The sequence below is a fragment of the Felis catus genome, chromosome A2 (genome assembly GCF_018350175.1).
Source record: "Felis catus isolate Fca126 chromosome A2, F.catus_Fca126_mat1.0, whole genome shotgun sequence".
Classification (NCBI taxonomy): Eukaryota; Metazoa; Chordata; class Mammalia; order Carnivora; family Felidae; genus Felis; species Felis catus.
In genome coordinates, this window is record NC_058369.1 from 115696995 (window position 1) to 115707635 (window position 10641).

A 10641-nucleotide genomic window follows, 5' to 3' on the forward strand; every position below is an offset into this window, starting at 1 on the left:
AAGTAGATGAAGACTTTCAATGATAATTTAGCAGAAAAGATTATTTAGCTTATTTAGTTTATCATTCCCAGTGCTTACCAAAATAAAAGCCTTTAAAAAAAATAAAAGTCTTTTAATCTGGTTCTGCTACTTTGGAGTTATTAATAATGCAATATAAGAGATTTTTATTTGATAAAACTTTTATTTCACTGCAAAATTTTAAATATGTTTTTTTTTCAACGTTTTTTATTTATTTTTGGGACAGAGAGAGACAGAGCATGAACGGGGGAGGGGCAGAGAGAGAGGGAGACACAGAATCGGAAACAGGCTCCAGGCTCTGAGCCATCAGCCCAGAGCCCGACGCGGGGCTCGAACTCACGATCATGTTTTTAATGAGAGAAGTCATTATGGTTAAAATCCAGAACTAATAATTCTTTGAAAACAAGGAAGATAATCAAATTTCTGTTTATTATTTTTTTCTTTTAATTCATAAGCTGTTATTTTTTTCAGGTTGAAAATGTTTCACATTCATGACACATTCAAAGGTAGACATATCGTGCACTTTATATTTTAAACTTACCTTTTTTTTCTGTTCTTTTTGTTATGTAATATAATGAACTTAAAATAATTATATATCGATTATTCAGAGCTTAGACACATACAAGTTTGGCCTCAACTGAAACATTATTTTCAATGAAGGTGTCTCTGATCCTTGAAACTAGAAACAATCTCTCTCTCCTCTGATATGAGAACTTTAAAGTATGAATTTGGGGGTGCCTGGCTGGCTCATTTGGTGGAGTGAGTGACTCTTGATTTTGGGGTTGTGACTTCGAGCCCCACGTTGGGCAGAGAGATTACTTACAAATAAAACATTAAAAAAAATAATAGTAAAAGGCATGTGGTGACCGAGTTTCAAAGAAAAAACAAGCCACTGTGGGATTGAGATTATAAACTAATTCTGAACCAAAATATGTTGGAGCTCTGTACTTTTCAGTTTTATAAGGGTGATGAAAAATCTTTGACCGTAATTCATTATCAGTACAGTCAGATCAGATAAGGTATCATGAAGTTTATTCATACATAAACTGGTAAAAATTAAGAATAGAGAGAATTTAGGAGTGCCTGCGTGGCTCAGTTCGTTGAGCGTCTGGCTTCGGCTCAGGTCATGATCTCACAGTTCGTGGGTCTGAGCACCGCATTGGGCTCTGTGCTGGTAGCTTAGAGCCTGGAGCCTGCTTCTGATTCTGTGTGTGTCTCTCTCTCTGCTCCTCCCCTGCTCATGCTCTGTCTCTCTCTCTCCTTCAAAAATAAATAAAAACATTAAAAAATTTAAAAAAAAAAAGGATAGAATTTAATTCAAAGGAAACCTTTTAAAGGCTTAATATGAATGATTTTCATCACGTTTGGCAAAATATCCTGAGTAAACACGAAGCTTTTATGATGTAGTCCTAATGAGGTAGTCCTATATGAAAAGAGGAAATGGCAAAATTTTCAGAAAAAGAACCAATCTGATTTAAACTCCTTAAACAATAGTTCTTGGGTTAAAAAATTAAAGTTGCTGAGAACTTCATATAAAATATCAAATGGGGTTCTAGGAAGTTACAGTAAACTCATTTTACCTTTCACTTAAAAATAGCTATGATTTTCAGATGGTGAAATATATGCTTTTATTTTTATGGAATCCTTCATTTTTACATTAAATTTTTTTTAATTTATTTATTTTGACAGAGAGACAGAGACAGAGCACGACTGGGGGGAGGAGCAGAGAGAGAGGGGAGACACAGAAACCCAAGCAGGCTGCTCAGAATCTGACATAGGGCTCAAACTCACAAACCGTGAGATCATGACCCAAGCCAAAGTCAGACGCTTGACCAACTGAACCACCCAGCTGCCCCATTTTATGTTTTTTTTTAAAGTAATCTCTATACCCAAAGTGGGGCTTGAACTCACAACCCCAAGATCAAGTGTTGCATGCCTTACCAACTGAGCCAGCCAGGCACCCCAATTTTTACATTTCTTATTTTATGATAGGCAATATCAAATAGTTAGCATCATCCAAAATGTAGTAGTATAATGTCATAAGGTTTCATTGTTTGGTTAGCTTTAAAAAAAAAAAATTACATATATAATCACTACATTCCGAAAATGATGTGTATGGCAGATACATTTTTCTGTAAAGACTTTTATGTATTGGGTACACTTTGAACTGGATTTGTTCAACTCTGCAATTCTCTGTTTAACAGTGTCATTAAAAGACATTTGAGAGGTGCCTGGGTGGCTCAGTCAGGTTAAGCCTCTGACTCTTGATTTTGGCTCAGGTCATGCTCTCAGGGTTCATGAGTTTGAGCCCCATGTTGGATTGGGATTCTCTCTCTCCTGTCTCTCTGCCCCTCCCCCTGCTCACGCGGGCACTCTCTCTCTCAAAATAAACAAACTTAAAGAAAAAAGCAACATTTGGTGAAGTAGTGTTTACTTATTTTTTCACCGAATATTTCGGCCCCAAAATGTGTAGGGCACTGTGGAGTATAGAGATTGATGCATACGGTGTGGTCCTTGCCCACCATCCCTTAAGAGGCAGCATATAAATGTCATTCATGCAACCCTTAAAAATGTCAGTGATGTGCCCAAAATGCCCTTAATTTTCTTTAATGGCCCATTTTAAAGCTTTTACTTAGGAACTTCTGTAAACCCTTCTTGAACATATCTGAAATGAAAATACCAAAGTGCCTTCATTAAAATAAAAGTGCCTTCATAAAACAACACTTCTTTATTTTTATTATTATTTTTTTTTAAGTAAACTCCACGTTCAACATGGGGCTTGAACTCATGACCTTGAGATAAAGAGTTGCATGCTCTATGGACTAAGCCATCCAGACACTCCATAAAATAACTTGTATCAAATAAAATATATATTTTTAATGTTTACTTATGTTTTGAGAGAGAGAGAGAGACAGAGTGTGAGCAGGGGAGGGGCAGAGAGAGAGGGAGACACAAAATCTGAAGCAGGCTCCAGGCTCTGAGCTGTCAGTACAGAGCCCAACACAGGGCTCAAACACATGAACAACAAGATCATGACCTGAGCCGAAGCTGGACGTTTAACCAACTGAGCCACCCAGGAGACCCTCAAATAAAATATTCCTTAATTTTTTGTTGTCACCCAGAGGTTTCTTGGTTTTTCTTGTCATAACAGAAATTGGCAGTCAAGGGACCACAAGAATTTCACTATGTACTCTCTAAAGAACTCCCCCTGAGGTGCCTGGGTGGCTCAGTCGGTTAAGCATCTGACTCTTGGTTTCAGCTCAGGTCATGGTTTCACGGGTTCGAGCCCCACATTGGGCTCTGCGCTGGCAGCACGGAGCTTTCTTGGGATTCTCTCTCTCCCCCCTCTCTCTGTATCCCTCCCCTACTCAAGCTGTCTCTGTCTCTCTCAAAATAAATACATAACACTTAAAAAAAAGAAAAAGAATGCCCCCTGCCCCCCAAACATCTCTCATGATGGAAAGCACACTTTCTAATTTTAAATATGTAAGCGATGAATCATGAGAATCCACTCCCGAAGAGAAGAGCACAGTGTATACACTGTATGTTAGCTAACTTGATAATAAATTATATTAAAAAAAAAATAGGGGTTCCTGGGTTGCTCAGTCGGTTGAGCGTCCGACTTCAGCTCAGGTCATGATCTCACGGTCCATGAGTTCAAGCCCTGCGTCGGGCTCTGTGCTGGCAGCTCAGAGCCTGGAGCCTGCTTCGGATTCTGTGTCTCCCTCTCTCTCTGACCCTCCTCCGTTCATGCTCTGTCTCTGTCTCAAAACTAAACATTAAAAATTTTTTTAATAAAAAAACAAATAAAAAAAATACCTGGATTTAATTAACTAGTTCACACTTGTCCCCCCCTGTTTCTTTCAGCAATTTTTTGAAACTCAGTCATATATCCTCTTATTTTGACTTTCTAGATTATAAATATCCTGGTTCTTCCAGTCTTATCTCTTAAAATTATTCATTGGTGGATGCCTTTGATCATGTGTTGCCTTCTCCCAGACTTCTGTCTTCTTTCCATTGTTTTGGAAGTAATATTCAACATCCTGGCATGGATTCACTATAATTTGTGAAAGTAAAAGTTGTTGTCTAAAGTCGTCTTCAGTAATTTGTGAGTATCAGCCAGGGTGAGTAAATTTCAGGCTTCTTGGGACTGCATTTCAGGCTGCCGTTTAAATGCAATTATACATGATAACTCCTCAGTCTCTTTCCAGGGTAATGGTTATTGGCTCAGAGCAAAGCCCCTCATTCTTCCTCTTCACTCTTACCTAGGCTGAAGCTTATTTTGCACTCTTTATGTTCTTGAGCAAATGGACGGAGAAAAAAATAGAAAATTGTTGATCGGTGTGTTGATTGGTGTGTAAAGTGGTTAAGTAGAAATTATCATATCAGCACGTTGTCATATTCCCAAATGTAGGATACTCTTACCTAATGATTAATTACTCTTATTAATGATTAAATAAATTGAACTCACCTAAATGATATCACACACAGGTTTAGCCTTATACGTTTTTATCTAGCTGTTCCCTAATTTGAAAATGAGTGGGCTGGACTAAGTGATCTTTAAAGAAAGCCCTTTCCAACTGTAAAATTTTACTGATTCTCCTGAAACAGGAAACTGCTACCCCAGGATGACTTTCTTTACTGCTTAGTTTTTGTCATTTAGTATTTAAATATTGTTTGGAGAAACATATGTCACAGCTAACAGGGAGATATAGATCGTAATTAAGTTATTCTGCTGGGAAGAAATGCAGAATATGATAAGGATAATACATTTCCATCTAAAGTTATACTTGTGACAGGACTCATGTTTTCAAAAACCTCACTTTTTAAAAGGTGAGAGGAGGGGTGAGTGGATTTTTGTCCTCAGGCACCAATCTTTAGAAATTCTAGCATCAGGGGTGCCTGGGTGGTTAAGTTGGTTGAGCATCCAACTCTTTTTTTTTTTTTAATTTTTTTAAATGTTTATTTATTTTTGAGACAGAGAAAGACAGAGGATGAATGGGGGAGGGTCAGAGAGAGAGGGAGACATACAATCTGAAACAGGCTCTGGACTCTGAGCTGTCAGCACAGAGCCCGACGTGGGGCTCGAACTCACGGACCGCGAGATCATGACCTGAGCCGAAGTTGGATGCTTAACCAACTGAGCCACCCAGGCGCCCCGAGCATCCAACTCTTAATTCACTCAGGTCATGACCCCAGGGTCGTGGGATCAAGCCCCATGTCAAGCTCCATGCTGAGCATGGAGTCTGCTTAATATTCTCTCTCTCTCTCTCTCTCTCTCTCTCTCTCTTTCTCTCTCTCTCTCTCCCCCCCCTCCTCCCACCTTGCGTTCTCTCTCTCTCTCTAAAAATAAAAAATTATTTAAAAAAAGAAATCCTATGGGTGCCTGGGTGGCTCAGTTGGTTAAGTGTTCGACTCTTGATTTCAGCTCAGGTCTTGATCTCATAGTCGTGAATTCAAGCCCTGCACTGGGCTCCAGACTGGATGTGGAGCCTACTTAAAAAAGAAAAAAATCACATGGGGCACCTGGGTGATTCAGTTAATTAAGCATGCAACTTTGGCTCAGGTCATGATCTCACGGCCTTTGGATTCGAGCTCTGCATTGGGTTCTGTGCTGACAGCTCAGAGCCTGGAGCCTGCTTCAGATTCTGTGTCTCCTTTCCTCTCTGCCCCTCCCCACTTGTGCTCTCTCTCTATCAAAAATAAATAAACATTAAAAAAAATTTTTTTAAGTCACCATTTTGATCATATTAAAATGTACATGTTAGTGGTGCCTGGCTGGCTCAGTTGGTGGTAGAGCATGCGACTCTTGATCTCAGGGTTGTGAGTTGGAGCCCCACGGTGGGTATAGAGATTACTTAAAAATAAAATCTTTAAGAAAAATAAAATGTACATATTAAAATGTACAATTCTGTGGCATTTAGTATATCTACTATGCCTTGTGACCATCACCACTATCTAGTTCCAGAACATTTTCATCACCAAGAAGAAACCCTATTAAAGCATCACTTTTTTTTTTTTTAATTTTTTTTTCAACGTTTATTTATTTTTTGGGACAGAGAGAGACAGAGCATGAATGGGGGAGGGGCAGAGAGAGAGAGGGAGACACAGAATCGGAAACAGGGTCCAGGTTCTGAGCCATCAGCCCAGAGCCTGACGCGGGGCTCGAACTCACGGACCGCGAGATCGTGACCTGGCTGAAGTCGGACGCTTAACCGACCGCGCCACCCAGGCGCCCCAAAGCATCACTTTTAAGGAGAGAGGGAGCAAACATATTTCATGGACCTCTGGATATCATTTCCTCTTCTGATTCTACTACCTATAAAATGAAACCTGAATTCTAGTCAAAGGTTCAAAAAAATCAAAACTAATGAAACTAGTCCTTAAGAATACATAGAGTATTCAATAATGAGACACAGTCCTAAGATCAGTGTATTCTTGTCTAGTATGGTATAGCTGTATCTTATAGGTGATCTTTCAAAATCTTTTTAACTTCAAAATCTTTTTAACTTTTCTGCCTATGTACTAAACAATATGACACTAGTTTCTTTTTTCTTACAATATGATGCCATCATTTGTTTTCCAAAGGATTAATCTGCTGAAAAGTATTCTTTTTGTTTGTTTTCTAATGTTTATTTTTGAGAGAGACAGAGTGCGAGCTGGGGAGTCGCAGAGAGAGAGAGAGGGAGACACAGAATCTGAAGCAGGCTCCAGGCTCTGAGCTGTCAACACAGAGCCCGACACAGGGCTCGAACTCACAGGACTGCAAAATCATGACCTGAGCAGATGTTGGACACTTAACCAACTGAGCTACCCAGACACCCCTGCTGAAAAGTATTCTAAGCCTACTTGCACTATAGTTAGCTAAGTGATATTCCATATGCTCAACAAGCCCAGGAGTAGTGATTCATACGACATACATTATAGAAATGTACTTATTGTTGGGGCACCAGTTAAGCGCCCGGCTTTGCTCAGGTCATGATCTCACAGTTCGTGGGTTCCAGCCCTGCATCAGGCTCTGTGCTGGCAGCTTGGAACCTGGAGCCTACTTTGGATTCTGTGTCTCCCTCTGTCTCTGCCCCTCACCCGCTCACACTCTGTCTCTCTCAAAAATAAATAAACATTAGGGGTGCCTGGGTGGCTCAGTCGGTTAAGCGTGTGACTTCGGCTCAGGTCATGATCTCACGGTTTGTGAGTTCAAGCCCCGCATCAGGCTCTGTCTCTGACCCTCCCTCCGTCTCTGACCCTCCCCCCACTCACATTCTGTCTCTCTCTCTCCCTTAAAAATAAACAGTGAAAAATTAAAAATAAATAAATAAACATCAAAAAAAATTTTTAAAGATGTTCTTATTTTTATTTTATTTTTTTGATGTTTATTTATTTTTGAGAGACAGAGAGACAGAGCACAAGGGAGGGAGGGGCAGAGAGAGAGAAGGAGATAGAATCGGAAGCAGACTCCAGGCTCCAAGCTGTCAACCCAGAGCCCAACTCGGGGCTTGAACTCACAAACCACGAGATCATGACCTGAGGCGAAATCGGACACTTAACTGACTGAGCCACCAAGGTGCCCCTAGAAATGTTCTTTTTTTTTTTTTTTTTTTTTTTTTTTTTTTAAGTAGGCTCCACACCCAGCATGGAGCTTGAACTCACAACCTGGGGTTCAAGAGTCACAAGCTCTACCAACTGAGCCAGCCAGCTGCCCCATTATAGAAGTGTTTTTGGAGGAATTGGGTTACTCATTCCTTTCTTTAAAAGAAAAAAGAATTTATTTTATTTTATTTTTAATTAATTAATTAATGTATTTATTTTACAGTGGAGAGGTCTGGCGGTCAACACATTAACAAAGTAATCAAACCTACCATCACCAATAGTGGAACAACACATGTGTCTCCATGAGGTTTTGGTGCCTAAACCCAGGATCATTCTTATCATAAAGGTAAGATTTTTTTCCAGTTTTTTGCTTATTATTATTGAATATGCTTTAACCACAGTGCTCTCCTTTCAAAATATAGTTTTGAAACATTTTGACATTTTATTCTTTTTTTATTTTCAAAGTAAATTCTCCCCCTAACATGGGGCTCAAACTCATGACCCCAAGATCAAGGGTCACATGCTCTACCAACTGAGCCAGGCAGGTGCCCCTATTTTAGTTTTTGTTTAAATGAATTTATACTTACAGAAGATTTGAAAGAATACTTTATAAAAAGGGATCAATGTCTTTTCCTGGGTTCATTTTTAAATAAATTTATCTATTTCTTCTAGAAATTGCTCTGTTTAAGCTTTCTGTCTCTCTGGAGGGAGGGCAATACTGATAAAAGGAAATGTTTTTTTAATGTTTATTTATTTTGAGAGAGAAAGAGAGAAAGAGATAGAGAGCAGATGTGTGAGTGGGGAGGGGCAGAGTGAGAGGAAGAGAGAGAATCCCAGAATCCCAGACAGGCTCTGCACCATCAGCTGGACGTGGGGCTCCATCACATGAACTGTGACATCATGACCTGAGAAAAATCAAAATCAAGAGTTGGATGCTTAACTGACTGAGCCACCCAGGAGCCTGAGGAAACATATTTTAATATAAGAAAGCACCAGTTGATAACTTCCTGTTCAAGTCCTACCAACAGAGATCTTCCTCACCTTCCCTTATTCCATCTTTCTATCTTTCTTTTCTCACAATGAAAAATATGGGCTCCCAACATCCATTATTTCCACTCATGATTTTCAAACCAAAACATAGCTTCAATTCTGTTCTCTAAAAGACCATGATTTTTTATTTGGGCAGGGTTAGGAATAAATCCAATAGGAGTATTAAGCTGTTTAGAAAAAATATCCACACATACAAACACATCTAGTTCTGAGTATATATTCAAATGTTCAGTCTCTCTAAAGTTCATCCATTGTTTCTAGCCATGGACCCTAGGTTAAGACTCATTTCCTTAAACTACTTAATCTTGGGGCGCCTGGGTGGCTCGGTCGGTTAAGCGTCCAACTTCAGCTCAGGTCATGATCTCACGGTCCGTGAGTTCGAGCCCCGCCTCAGGCTCTGTGCTGACAGCTCAGAGCCTGGAGCCTGTTTCAGATTCTGTGTCTCCCTCTTTCTCTGCCCCTCCCCTCTTCATGCTCTGTCTCTCTCTGTCTCAAAAATAAATAAACATTAGAAAATTAAAAAAAAAAAAACTACTTAATCTAAGGGGTATCTTGTTCTTTTTTTTTTTTTTTTTTTTTTTTTTTAACGTCTATTTAATTTTGAGACAGAGAGAGACAGAGCATGAACGGGGGAGGGTCATAGAGAGGGAGACAAAGAATCTGAAACAGGCTCCAGGCTCTGAGCTGTCAGCACAGAGCCCGACGCGGGGCTCGAACTCACGGACCGCGATATCATGACCTGAGCCGAAGTCGGATGCTTAACCGACCAAGCCACCCAGGCGCCCCAGGGGTATCTTGTTCTAAAGGGGATTTTATTTTTATTTTGTTTTTAAATGTTTATTTTTCAGAGAGAGAAAGCATGAATGGGGGAGGTGCAGAGAGAGAGAGGGACAAATGATCCCAAGTGGGCTCTGACCTAACAGCATAGAGCCTGATGAGGGGCTCAAACTCAATGACCTGAGCTGAAGTTGGACATTCAACCAACCGACTGAGCCACTCAGGCGCCCCTGTTTAAATTATTTTAAATAGGCAATAAACATTGATTTTTTTTAAAAATTGAGATAGTGCGGGGCGCCTGGGTGGCGCAGTCGTTAAGCGTCCGACTTCAGCCAGGTCACGATCTCGCCAGTCCAGGAGTTCGAGCCCCGCATCAGGCTCTGGGCTGATGGCTCAGAGCCTGGAGCCTGTTTCCGATTCTGTGTCTCCCTCTCTCTCTGCCCCTCCCTCGTTCATGCTCTGTCTCTCTCTGTCCCAAAAATAAATAAACGTTGAAAAAAAAAATTAAAAAAAAAATTGAGATAGTGCTAAAGAATGGACTGTGAGGGGCGCCTGGGTGGCTCAGTTGGTTAAGCGTCTGACCTCAGCTCAGGGTACGATCTCACGGTCCGTGAGTTCGAGCCCCGCGTCAGGCTCTGGGCTGATGGCTCAGAGCCTGGAGCCTGCTTCCGATTCTGTGTCTCCCTCTCTCTCTGCCCCTCCCCCGTTCATGCTCTGTCTCTCTCTGTCTCAAAAAATAAAAAATAAATGTTAAAAAAAAAAAAAGAATGGACTGTGAAAATTAAGTCTTCTTTCAATATGCGACCTGCAATAAACTTATTTCCTTCCCCAGAGGAAACTGCCATGTCCATTTCACATGTATTTCCAAAGTATTTACAGCAAATATGTACACATCTGCATTTCATGCATGTACGTATATACACCACACACAAAATCATAAATGGCAGCATAGAATACATACTACTATACACTTTGATGTTTTTCACCTTATGAATATGAATATGTACTGGTTTTATCAGTACATATAGATTGTATCGTTTAAAAAAATTTTTTTTTAATGTTTGGGGCGCCTGGATGGCTCAGTCAGGTGTCTGACTTCAGCTCAGGTCATGATCTCGAGGTCTGTGAATTCGAGCCCCACGTCTGAGCTCTGACAGCTCAGAGCCTGGAGCCTGCTTCAGATTCTGTGTCTCCTTCTCTCTCTCT